Source organism: Lissotriton vulgaris, chromosome 8, assembly GCF_964263255.1.
Source record: "Lissotriton vulgaris chromosome 8, aLisVul1.2, whole genome shotgun sequence".
Classification (NCBI taxonomy): Eukaryota; Metazoa; Chordata; class Amphibia; order Caudata; family Salamandridae; genus Lissotriton; species Lissotriton vulgaris.
In genome coordinates, this window is record NC_141696.1 from 1,318,705,231 (window position 1) to 1,318,719,476 (window position 14,246).

A 14,246-nucleotide genomic window follows, 5' to 3' on the forward strand; every position below is an offset into this window, starting at 1 on the left:
GCCTTACTGGAAGAGGTTTGAGATGACATGCCAGGTGTGATGGAAGAAGAGGCAAAACAGGACCCTATAGTTGAAGCAGAGTTCTCCATTTCAGTAGCTACTAATTGCACCAGCAAGCCCCTTAATGATTTACCCAGTGTAGTCTTAAATAGTGGCTGAAAAAAACTTTTGACCTGCCTATATATCAGTCACACCAAGTAGAAATAAAGACACAGTCAGTGTGGAGCAAATATTACTACAACAAATACAGCTCTAAAAATTATTCAGCAAATAGAATTGTCAAAGCAAACACAGCAGTGAAGAGGAAACCCAGAGAAAATACTGAAATATACAGATAAATTCCTCAAAGAGAAGCTCAAATACTTTTTTTCTGCAGGCTGAATACTCCATCATAGGAGGAAATACCTTTAAATGAGGAAAATGCCATTACCCGTATATCTTCATTCTCGCCTTCCAGTTTCATAAAAAACATATGTGCAGCGGCAGCTACACATTTCCCGTCCATTTCAGGCAACAAGAGATGCAAAGGAGTCGGAAGGCTGCTGTCACTCCTCCACAACCAGTGCCACTTCTCTGAGCCTCAAAAGATCAGGGGCCCTTGGTCCAACCTTACTGATCTGCTCCAGTGTCGTCCTCTATGTGTATGGGGAACCCAATGTGGGTTCTCTAACTGCCAAGATGTTATGTTGTGCGCCACCTGGATACCATGTGGCTGCAAAAACCTCTGTTTTCATCCTTAGCATTCCAAGTTCATTCCATTCTGGCAGTTAACACTGTGTCCAGCACTTTTCCTACCCATGATTTCCACCTCCTCTTATTCCTCCTGGGAAGATTTAGCATTTGCTACAGAGATAGATGAGACAATACAATTGTAAGGTTGTGTTGCTGTCTAGTGCAATCCACACACATAACACATTTTAGAATTCTCAAAAAATGTTCTCTTCTCATCTTTTTGCAACTATATGGCTGCTCATCAGTACTCTAAAAGTGTAGTGATAATAGACTGCACTGTACGAGAGACCTTAAATCATATATCAGGAATATAGGAAAGTAGATTATTTTTTGAGGTGGAGGATCATCCACTTCAGTAATAATAAAACTGTCTCATAAAGTTGAACCAAAAAAACGAACCTGAGTTTAACCTCCTCGTAGCTATGGCACATAGCAGTCCCACTTAATTTAGTGCAATGTGTAAAGTACCCAGGCAGTATCAAGACAGTAATAAAGTCAAAACATGAATACATAAAAATCCCAAACCAAGTTAGGAAAATAGAGTACAGTTAAAACAACAAAATAATACCAATATTACAAAAATCCATTAAGGAGTTTTAACATTTTAAGTGAAATTAGGGCCAACAAGCCAATGAAAGACAGTGATCGCAGTAGACGGCACCTATTTGCACTTTAAGATGGGCCATGATGGATCGTGAGATCTGATACACTAAGTGGGACAGCCTGGTCAAAGGTTTTAAGCTTTTACATACTTAGTCTGCAAAATGATTGTCAGAATCTCTCAGTGGGGCAAGGCAGCAGCCTGTATTTGGGAAGGTCTCATTGAAGTCGAGTAGTCGCTGAGAAAGGTCCTACTGAAGATTTTGGCATGACAAAGCTCTAAGTAGGAAAAGTCATGGGATGCTTTTGATGCCTTCGGCTAGTCATGATTTCTACCTTGGAGAATAGTCTACAAAATGGAGCTCGGACTTCTCCAGAGGGACATGGTAGCAGACTGTATTTTAAGAGGGCTCCACAGGGTCAAATACTTTCTCTCAGAGGGCCCGTTGAAATGGATTTTCCGCTGCTATGAAGCTCCAAGTAGGACAAACCAGTTTCTTCAGTCCATCAATTTTGCACATTCAGCAGGTCAGTTTTGGTGGCTGGTCCCGGTCTCCCAGGGGGTGAAAGTCCCAAAACAATGTAGAGGTAAGCCATTTTTTCCTCAGCTATTCACCGATGGCTTCCAGACCTCAGGATAGAGCTCTAAGGACTGCAAAGTTTTATGCAGCAAAGGCTTTGTTCACAGTCCAGAGCAGGTTCAGCTGTGACCTGGTAACTGTCATCTAGGAAAAAAGTATTTTTTCTACTTGTTGTGTCCCTGTAACCGCACAGGAGTACAGAACACTGACCCTTGGTGTCCTCTTCTTTGTCCTGGATAAAAGAGGGAGCAGATCCAGTCCTTTAGGTCTCCTTTCAGGTTTACAGGAGGCAGGGTCCAGTCCTAATTTGATCTTCTGCAGCTCCAGAAAGTGTTCTGAGGAGATTTCCTTGGAGAGCCTTATCTATGATTGCAGTAGCTTGTGGGTAGTGGTGACTCTTGTCTCCTTCCTAACCAAATGCGTTATATGTTTCCAGGGGTTGCTCTACCCACGTTTCCAATAGTTCTTGTTTACCTTACTGCAAGCAATGTCACAGAGTACCTTACTCCTAAACTCCAAGGTGGAAGGACTTATTTTCAGTTGTGCAGAGCCTTTGTGTCCACCCAGGGCTGTAGCCAGAAACATGAGCTGTCCCCTCTCCTGTATCCACTCCAAATTTGTTTTGGGGGTCACTTCCCTCTTACTGGGTTTAGAGCCAGTGTGGACCTGGGGGTCAAAGTTTTATATTGTCTTGTGAAAGAGCAGGCCTTACCTTGCTTCTTTATAATTAAATAAAGTTCCTGGACACACCCCAACTTTCCTTCCTGCATGGGTAGAAAAACACCTCCCCTCACCCAGGCTATTGTCTGTGCCCTGGGAGCAGTTTTTGTGCCTTTTTAAGGTCAAAAACTGGCAGAGCAACTGTCAGTAGGGTAATGCTAATTAGCCTACTGGTGATGCAGACAAGTAAAATGTGAATTTTACTAAATATTTATTGAAATCCCAACTTTATCTTTAAATTGTTTTTCTTAAAAAGTATTTATTATAGTATTTGGATGACTCTTGTGGTTGTTTCCAGTCAAATGTTACATATAATAGTCTATAATCCTTATTTGGTTTACGATTTGTACTTTTCTATAATTTAACTACAGCCCTGCCAGTGATAATAGCTTTTTGAGTCTAGTCTCTCAAGGAACATTGTAGTTTTAATGTCACCCATGTTCCACTTTTAAATATCAGGCAATCTAAGTTGAAGGCAACAAGGTGTACTGAGGGATGGCTTATTACTAATTAAGAGCAAGGGTTATTTGGACAGGTTCATACACCATGTTTTACGCAGCTAAAGTCAGGCTTCACAGGGCAGTTGTGAAGCCATGTTTTTCCTATCACTTTAGTGAATTACACAATAATTAATGCAGTTCACAAATAACATTTGACTTTCCATCCCATTGGTGTATTTAAAAAAATAACAATTAGGTAGAAGTTAATTCATATTTGGACGAGTCCTGGGGGGGAGCTTGTGGAATTACACTCCACGGAACCTTGTGGTTACATAAAAAGTCTGCCTGATTCTGCAGAGTTCTGCTAAAGGACTTAAAATGCTTGTCACGCTGTTCGCACTCCGATCAACTCATAGGAAAATCATACTTTCAATCTAGGCCGTCCACCCTCCCAAAAATGTGCAACTTTTTTCACTTACAAAATAAATTTAAAAGTTCATGCAAAATAGGATCGAATGCAACTCCAGACCAACTCCAGACCACCAACAATCACATTTTTTTTTAAATAAAAAACAAAATAGGTAAAAAAACAAATATGGTGCTTGCCTTCCATCAAACAGCAAACTCATGCAATAGTTCTTTAAGTTACTCAATTGTTCACTGAAAACTATATATATATATATGTGTGTGTTTTTTATATATATATATATATACATATATATATATATACGCGATGATCTCAATCAAAGTCTGGCTCGTGAAGGACTGCTGCGGGGAGACTCACAGCGGAAGAAACGCTAAAACGCCAACGGGACAGTACGGAGGCGACCGGAGCTGGGGTGAGTGAATCGTCGTGGTGCTTGTCAAACCGCCTAACTTTGTAGCGCAGCGGAGGCTGTGTTCGGGTGGGGTGAGAGGCGATCGCCCCTCGGCTCAACGAGCCCCGGCGAGGGAAGCCCTGGTGTGGTGTGAAAGCTTGGCGTGTGATAAAAGTAACGGAAGCAATCCGGTAATACACGCAAAACCACTCACCAGTTCTGAAAACGTACAGCCTGGCTGAAATCCCCGAGTGAATGGGAAAACTTTAGCGATTTGCCCTGCAAGGAAACTGAGGCACGACATCATCGGCGAGATCGACGAGTTCAGACTATCCTTAAAGGGACAGCGCAGCATTTTTGGAATCAACGTGTGAGCACAAAGGTGCCTCACAGGAAAGCAACAGAAGCGTGGAATTGGGTCCGGCTAAACTTTGGGATCAGAGGAGCTGGCTGCCCCAATCTAAATACGAACACTTAACACACCAAACAAAGTGTAGCAGTGTATCAAGAAGAAGAAAATTAATAACCCAACCCAGCAGAAGTTAAAACATGGCAGACAAAACAAGAAATCGCCAGCTAAGGGCGAGTGAGCTTCTGAATGATAACAACTCACCAACAACATCCTCGGATGCAAAGAAAGATGGGGGAGAGAAAACCAAGGAGAGAACAATTGCCAATATTGTACGGGAACTACAGATTCAGCGAATCCAGGAAGTGAATAAGTGGTGGGAGAAAACATCATTAGAGAAATATATTGAATTCAAAAGAGTACCTCGAGGATTGAGGATCCTGATAATGCCAACTCTGAATGACCTGGACACCGACCTGATTAAATTATGGCAAATGGACACAAATGAATGTTCCTACAAATTAATGAGGACCCTAATCATTCATGCGGAGAGAAAACTTGAAAAAATTCTGATCACAATAGTGGCTCTGGAAGCAGAACTCGCAGATATCCCTACTTCAGAAGAGAGCAAAGAAGCATTGGAAAATATGGAAAAGAAGGTAGCCAAGCATGAGATGGAGGTAGAGAAAAGGAAGGCCAATAAGTTTATGAGAGACAGATTGGATTATATGAATGGCCGAATTTATACCTTCGCCAGAAAATATGATACACTTAGGAGCCACGTTGCCATGGATAAAAACACGGACAGATCCACTGATCCCGCGGAAGAAGTAGACAGCTCCGAGGTGAGTTCAGTTGAAGGAGAACCGAACGTAATCCCTTTGGATTTTCAGGGGGAGATCAAGTTAGCGCACATGATAACGCGACAAAGAGGAAGAGGCAGAGCCAACACTTGGGGAAGGGAACAACGTCCACCAAAGAAACCCCCGACAAACCAAAAACCAGAAGGGGTGGAAAAAGAAGCAAAACCAAAGCGAGGCAAAGGAAAGCCAAAATAAAGGTGAAGAAACAACTGTCCGTGCCCAACATAGTGGTAAATCTATCGAATAAACAACTATCGGACAGTCATCTAAAACTTTTAAATGAAGGTCTCTCCTTCTGCCCAACAAAGACTATGAATGTACCAAATGCTCGCATTGACCTCTACAAATTTTGCAGGAAGGTGAAACTTAAAAAACACTTTGCTGAAAAAACTCGATATAATAATAACAAGAGAACATGTGCCTCTGAAACAAACAGAACATCAGCAGTTACACAGAAGGATTTAACTGCTATGATAACCTTAACATCAATCAAAGAGACCCCCTCCAATAGCCAAAGGGACAATACAATCACCTCTGAAATGGAAATTAACTTCTGTGAAAGCATTGGCCTACCTACCAACGTAGGTGGAAACAGTGGATTGAAAAGAGCTTCTAAATTTTGTCCACAACTTCCTCCTGGCAATAAAGTTGATTTATTTCAAGAACTTATGGTGGAGGAAATAATGAAAATCTCGGACAAGTCCACAAAAAATGGACAAAGTGGAAAACAAAATCTTTTTCTGGAAGAACAAAAAGCAATGATGGATTTAAAAAATGATACGTCTATAATCATAAAATCCTCAGACAAAGGGGGCAACCTCATTATTCAAAATGTTACAGATTATATTGCGGAAGCAAATCGACAACTCCTCATCCAGGAACACTATGAAAAGCTGAGTACAAATCCATTAGAAACATGGACAAATGAATATCATTCAAAGTTGTTAACCTGGAAAGATAGGAGTCTTTTGGACTTTGATGAGTACAACTACTTGAAAACGAACAACCCGATCATGGCCACCATATATTTCCTACCAAAAATCCACAAGTCACTAGATCAACCACCAGGGAGGCCCATCGTGAGTTCAATAGGGTCTCTACTAGAATCTACCTCAAGATTCATAGACATTTTTTTGATGCACTATGTGACCAATTTACCATCTTTTCTAAGAGACACGATGGATTTTTTGCAGAGAATATCAATATGTGAATGGAAAACAACCTATCAAATGGCAACAATCGATGTCACATCACTATACACCTCAATACACCATGAGGATGGCATTGAGGCTGTGAAAGAAACCCTGAAGGCACGATCTGTGAATTTTCTAGAACATTCAAGTATGTTACTGGAGATGCTCCAATACTGCCTGACGCATAATGCGTTCCTGTTTCTGGGAGAAACATACCTCCAGAAACAAGGGACAGCAATGGGGACATCATTTGCACCCACATATGCGAACATCCTGATGGGGGCTTGGGAGACTGAGGTGATCAAGAGAGACCAAGAAAATCCGGATGGGCCAAAAATTAAATTGTGGTGTCGTTTCATTGACGACTTGTTCGTCATTTGGGACGGAGATGAGAACTCACTGAAAAGATTCACTGAAACCTTGAACAAAAACCGATATAGTCTGAAATTCACATCCACGACCAGCTCCCATTCCCTGATATTTCTTGATGTGGAAATATTTGTTATGAACAATAAACTTTGCTCCAAAATCCACAGAAAGCCAACAGCATGCAATAGCATTTTACATGCTAACAGTGGACATCCAACCAGATTAAAATGGAGTATCCCTTATGGACAGATGTTAAGGGCAAAAAGGAATTGTTCTGAGGAAAATGACCTGAATAAAGAAATAGAGAACATGAGCCTCAGATTCCTCGAAAGAGGATACCCCATTGAAGTGATCACCACCGCAAGAAGTCGCATGCATCTGAAAAGAAGAGAAGAACTACTAACCCCAAAGAATAAGAAACTTAAGAGAGATCAAGAACATGAAACAGATCAGAGCAGTGAAACAACCAGACTAATTGTTGAGTATGACAATCAAAGCATACAAATGAAGAAAGCCTATAAAAAACATTGGCCAATTCTTCGTCTGGATAAAACTTTGAGTGAGAGCCTGACAACAAATCCCAGTATAACATACAGAAAAACCTCCTCTTTAAGAGACATATTGACACAAAGTCATTTAGAACTACGTGAGGAGAAAAAACAGAGATGGCTGACAACACCTGGCTTCTGGAAATGCCACAAGTGTAAAGCCTGTGAGCATGGGGAAAATATCAAACACTATATACTACAGAACGGCAGAAAAGAAACCATACATGACCATATTACATGCGAGTCCAAATGTGTGGTTTATAGGCTTCAATGTCCTTGTGGCAAATATTACATTGGGAGCACTATAAACAAACTTAAACTAAGAATACTGCAACACCTAAGGGCGATAAAAAACAAGGACCCGTGCTACCCAATGGCCACACATTTTGCCCAACACCATCAGAGTGACTCCACCCTTCTGAGATATTCGGGAATCAAACTGTGCAAACTCCCGGAACGGGGTGGCGACCAACTACAACTATTAAGACGCTTAGAGTCACGAATGATACTGAACATGGGGACTGAGGCACCGTTTGGTCATAATTTGGATGCCGAACTGTATGTACATTTGTGATCTGACAAAAGGACAAATTAATGATGCTGTCATTTGAATGTGTAGAATTCTAAGGGAATCCTGTATACACCATCTTTATGAAGCTGGAATATGTACATGTTGTGAATATCATGGAATCAGAACCGATTGACTTTTCAGATCCTATAATTGTAACTAGAGGATAGGAATTGTGGGGCAAATTACCTCATAGAGTATATGACAACATTGGGACACGATGAGGGATCAAATGAAGATTGGTACTTTACAATAATTTTGGGTAGCTGCATGGGGAGGATTTGTCGAAATAATGCATGTAATTATAGATGAGAGGTTGTGCTACACCGAGATAATGACATATGCATTACTTAGACATTTTTCTATGTTTATATGATACTTCATTTAGATTATCGCAGCAATCTCCCAACCTTTAAAAACTCAAAAACTTGATCTCTCGTAAGTTTTGCGAATGGATCGTCATATAATTTCAGGCCATCACCCACCCTGATCTAATTTAGTCCTCAGGTTGAGTACTTCACTGGAAAGGTATGATTTAATACCTTAAATGCTTAGACGGATCTGACTGTAAATAATTGATTGTTAATACTTTATTTATAATTATCGGCTCGGTTCATTAATGGTACTTCACATTGATTTGGAACACTGATATGTATAATGGAACAGAACAATGGTGTAAATACTTTATTTTGAATGTATAGTTCTGGATCACAACTATGGTACTTTACGTTAATTGTATATATTCGTGTATATACCTTTAAACATGTAATGGCCATGCATATACATTGCTGGGTGGGTTGGTCTAGATGACCATGGAAATGGTAGAGGGTACTTACACTATTCACACTATTTAAACAAGGTCTAGACCTAGGGACTCTATGGTCCAGTGGAAGGCAGGAGCCGAAACGCGTAGACCGTCCTTGTGATGCACGTTACTTTTTGCACTGGTGTGTAAATAAAAGAACGCTAAAACCATCTGTTGCTGTGCCGTGTCCTTTGGTCTACTGAATGTAGAAAGAAGAAGCTGTGGCAATATATATATATATATATATATATATATATATATATATATATATATATATATATATATATATATATATTGTCGCTCCAGGTTGTCCACCTATGAGTAGCACACGAGCAGCAGCTTGATTTATGTGTAGGTGAGGACGGGGATCCGCTTGTAGATGAAGCTCCGTAATGGATCTGCCTGACGCGTTTCGAAGCCCCATCTGCTTCTCTTCAGGGGCTTTAACGGAAGCGGTGTGCGCAACCGCCAACCCACTTCTCCATTTTCCATATGACACACCCACCGATGGGAGGCTCAAATGAGACTGTGTATTATGGGAAGTGTGGTGCGGAAAGCACATAATCAAGTCCTGTATGGACCCCGCAAGTGGGCCCGGTCTCGATCCCATGTACGGCTGCTGTTTCACTTCTGTGACCGCCAAGGATAACGGGGTGGTGCATACTCCGCAGCTGGACTGCTGCGTGTAAATTGTTGCTCCAGGTTGTCCACCTTTGAGTAGCACACGAGCAGCAGCTTGATTTATGTGTCGGTGAGGAGGGGGATCCGCTTGTAGATGCCGCTCGGTAATGGATCTGCCCGACGCGTTTCGAAGCTCCATCTGCTTCTCTTCAGGGGCTTTAACGGAAGCGGTGTGCGCAACCGCTAACCCACTTCTCCATTTTCCATATGACACACCCACCGATGGGAGGCTCAAATGAGACTGTGTATTATGGGAAGTGTGGTGCGTAAAAGCACATAATCAAGTCCTGTATGGACCCCGCAAGTGGGCCCGTCCTTGATTCCCATGTACGGCTGCTGTTTCACTTCCATGACCCCCCAGGATAACGGGGTGGTGCATACTCCGAGGCTGGACTGCCGCATGTAAATTGTCGCTCTAGGTTGGCCACCTTTGAGCAGCACACGAGCAGCAGCTTGATTTATGTGTAGGTGAGGACGGGGATCCGCTTGTAGATGCCACACCGTAATGGATCTGCCCGACGCGTTTCGAAGCTCCATCTGCTTCTCTTCAGGGGGTTTAATGGAAGCGGTGTGTGGGACCGCTAACCCACTTCTCCATTTTTCATATGACACTCCCACCGATGGGAGGCTCAAATGAGACTGTGTATTATGGGAAGTGTGGTGCGGAAAGCACATAATAAAGTCCTGTATGGACCCCGCAAGTGGGCCCGTCCTTGATCCCATGTACGGCTGCTGTTTCACTTCCGTGACCCCCAAGGATAACGGGGTGGTGCATACTCCACGGCTGGACTGCCGCGTATAAATTGTCACTCCAGGTAGTCCACCTTTGAGTAGCACATGAGCAGCAGCTTGATTTATGTGTAGGTGAGGACGGGGATCCGCTAGTAGATGCCGCTCCGTAATGGATCTGCCCTACGCGTTTCAAAGCTCCATCTGCTTCTCTTCAGGGGCTTTAACGGAAGCGGTGTGCGCAACCGCTAACCCACTTATCCATTTTCCATATGACACACCCACTGATGGGAGGCTCAAATGAGGCTGTGTATTATGGGAAGTGTGGTGCGGAAAGCACATAATCAAGTCCTGTATGGACCCCGCAAGTGGGCCCGTCCTCGATCCCATGTACGGCTGCAGTTTCACTACCGTGACCCCCAAGGATAACTAGGTGGTGCATACTCCACGGTTGGACTGCCGCGCGGAAATTGTCGCTCCAGGTTGTCCACCTTTGAGTAGCCCACGAGCAGCAGCTTGATTTATGTGTAGGTGAGGCGGGGATCCGCTTGTAGATGCGCTCCGTAATGGATCTGCCCGACGCGTTTCGAAGCTCCATCTGCTTCTATTCAGGGGCTTTAACGGAAGCGGTGTGCGCAACCGCTAACCCACTTCTCCATTTTCCATATGACACTCCCACCGATGGGAGGCTCAAATAAGACTGTGTATTATGGGAAGTGTGGTGGGGAAAGCACATAATCAAGTCCTGTATGGACTTCGCAAGTGGTCCCATCCTCGATCCCATGTACGGCTGCAGTTTCACTACCGTGACCCCCAAGGATAACGGGGTGGTGCATACTCCACGGTTGGACTGCCGCGCGGAAATTGTCGCTCCAGGTTGTCCACCTTTGAGTAGCCCACGAGCAGCAGCTTGATTTATGTGTAGGTGAGGCGGGGATCCGCTTGTAGATGCGCTCCGTAATGGATCTGCCCGACGCGTTTCGAAGCTCCATCTGCTTATATTCAGGGGCTTTAACGGAAGCGGTGTGCGCAACCGCTAACCCACTTCTCCATTTTCCATATGACACACCCACCGATGGGAGGCTCAAATAAGACTGTGTATTATGGGAAGTGTGGTGGGGAAAGCACATAATCAAGTCCTGTATGGACTTCGCAAGTGGTCCCATCCTCGATCCCATGTACGGCTGCTGTTTCACTTCCGTGACCCCCAAGGATAACGGGGTGGTGCATACTCCACGGTTGTACTGCCACGTGTAAATTGTCGCCCCAGGTTGTCCACCTTTGAGTAGCACACGAGCAGCAGCTTGATTTATGTGTAGGTGAGGACGGGGATCCGCTAGTAGATGCCGCTCCGTAATGGATCTGCCCGACGCGTTTCGAAGCTCCATCTGCTTCTCTTCAGGGGCTTTAACGGAAGCGGTGTGCGCAACCGCTAACCCACTTATCCATTTTCCATATGACACACCCACCGATGGGAGGCTCAAATGAGGCTGTGTATTATGGGAAGTGTGGTGCGGAAAGCACATAATCAAGTCCTGTATGGACCCCGCAAGTGGGCCCGTCCTTGATCCCATGTACGGCTGCAGTTTCACTACCGTGACCCCCAAGGATAACGGGGTGGTGCATACTCCACAGTTGGACTGCCGCGCAGAAATTGTCGCTCCAGGTTGTCCACCTTTGAGTAGCCCACGAGCAGCAGCTGGATTTATGTGTAGGTGAAGCGGGGATCCGCTTGTAGATGCGCTCCGTAATGGATCTGCCCGACGCGTTTCGAAGCTCCATCTGCTTCTCTTCAGGGGCTTTAACGGAAGCGGTGTGCGCAACCGCTAACCCACTTATCCATTTTCCATATGACACACCCACTGATGGGAGGCTCAAATGAGGCTGTGTATTATGGGAAGTGTGGTGCGGAAAGCACATAATCAAGTACTGTATGGACCCCGCAAGTGGGCCCGTCCTCGATCCCATGTACGTCTGCAGTTTCACTACTGTGACCCCCAAGGATAACGGGGTGGTGCATACTCCACGGTTGGACTGCCGCGCGGAAATTGTCGCTCCAGGTTGTCCACCTTTGAGTAGCCCACGAGCAGCAGCTTGATTTATGTGTCGGTGAGGCGGGGATCCGCTTGTAGATGCGCTCCGTAATGGATCTGCCCGACGCGTTTCGAAGCTTCATCTGCTTCTATTCAGGGGCTTTAACGGAAGCGGTGTGCGCAACCGCTAACCCACTTCTCCATTTTCCATATGACACACCCACCGATGGGAGGCTCAAATAAGACTGTGTATTATGGGAAGTGTGGTGGGGAAAGCACATAATCAAGTCCTGTATGGACTTCGCAAGTGGTCCCATCCTCGATCCCATGTACGGCTGCTGTTTCACTTCCGTGACCCCCAAGGATAACGGGGTGGTGCATACTCCACGGTTGTACTGCCACGTGTAAATTGTCGCCCCAGGTTGTCCACCTTTGAGTAGCACACGAGCAGCAGCTTGATTTATGTGTAGGTGAGGACGGGGATCCGCTAGTAGATGCTGCTCCGTAATGGATCTGCCCGACGCGTTTCGAAGCTCCATCTGCTTCTCTTCAGGGGCTTTAACGGAAGTGGTGTGCGCAACCGCTAACCCACTTATCCATTTTCCATATGACACACCCACCGATGGGAGGCTCAAATGAGGCTGTGTATTATGGGAAGTGTGGTGCGGAAAGCACATAATCAAGTCCTGTATGGACCCCGCAAGTGGGCCCGTCCTTGATCCCATGTACGGCTGCAGTTTCACTACCGTGACCCCCAAGGATAACGGGGTGGTGCATACTCCACGGTTGGACTGCCGCGTGTAAATTGTCGCTCCAGGTTGTCCACCTTTGAGTAGCACACGAGCAGCAGCTTGATTTATGTGTAGGTGAGGACGGGGATCCGCTAGTAGATGCCGCTCCGTAATGGATCTGCCCGACGCGTTTCGAAGCTCCATCTGCTTCTCTTCAGGGGCTTTAACGGAAGCGGTGTGCGCAACCGCTAACCCACTTATCCATTTTCCATATGACACACCCACCGATGGGAGGCTCAAATGAGGCTGTGTATTATGGGAAGTGTGGTACGGAAAGCACATAATCAAGTCCTGTATGGACCCCGCAAGTGGGCCCGTCCTCGATCCCATGGAGGGCTGCAGTTTCACTACCGTGACCCCAAGGATAACAGGGTGGTGCATACTCCACGGTTGGACTGCCTCGCGGAAATTGTTGCTCCAGGTTGTCCACCTTTGAGTAGCCCACGAGCAGCAGCTTGATTTATGTGTAGGTGAGGCGGGGATCCGCTTGTAGATGCGCTCCGTAATGGATCTGCCCGACGCGTTTCGAAGCTCCATCTGCTTCTATTCAGGGGCTTTAACGGAAGCGGTGTGCGCAACCGCTAACCCACTTCTCCATTTTCCATATGACACACCCACCGATGGGAGGCTCAAATAAGATTGTGTATTATGGGAAGTGTGGTGGGGAAAGCACATAATCAAGTCCTGTATGGACTTCGCAAGTGGTCCCATCCTCGATCCCATGTACGGCTGCAGTTTCACTACCGTGACCCCCAAGGATAACGGGGTGGTGCATACTCCACGGTTGGACTGCCGCGCGGAAATTGTCGCTCCAGGTTGTCCACCTTTGAGTAGCCCACGAGCAGCAGCTTGATTTATGTGTAGGTGAGGCGGGGATCCGCTTGTAGATGCGCTCCGTAATGGATCTGCCCGACGCGTTTCGAAGCTCCATCTGCTTCTCTTCAGGGGCTTTAACGGAAGCGGTGTGCGCAACCGCTAACCCACTTATCCATTTTCCATATGACACACCCACTGATGGGAGGCTCAAATGAGGCTGTGTATTATGGGAAGTGTAGTGCGGAAAGCACATAATCAAGTCCTGTATGGACCCCGCAAGTGGGCCCGTCCTCTATCCCATGTACGGCTGCAGTTTCACTACCGTGACCCCCAAGGATAACGGGGTGGTGCATACTCCACGGTTGGACTGCCGCGCGGAAATTGTCACTCCAGGTTGTCCACCTTTGAGTAGCCCACGAGCAGCAGCTTGATTTATGTGTAGGTGAGGCGGGGATCCGCTTGTAGATGCGCTCCGTAATGGATCTGCCCGACGCGTTTCGAAGCTCCATCTGCTTATATTCAGGGGCTTTAACGGAAGCGGTGTGCGCAACCGCTAACCCACTTCTCCATTTTCCATATGACACACCCACCGATGGGAGGCTCAAATAAG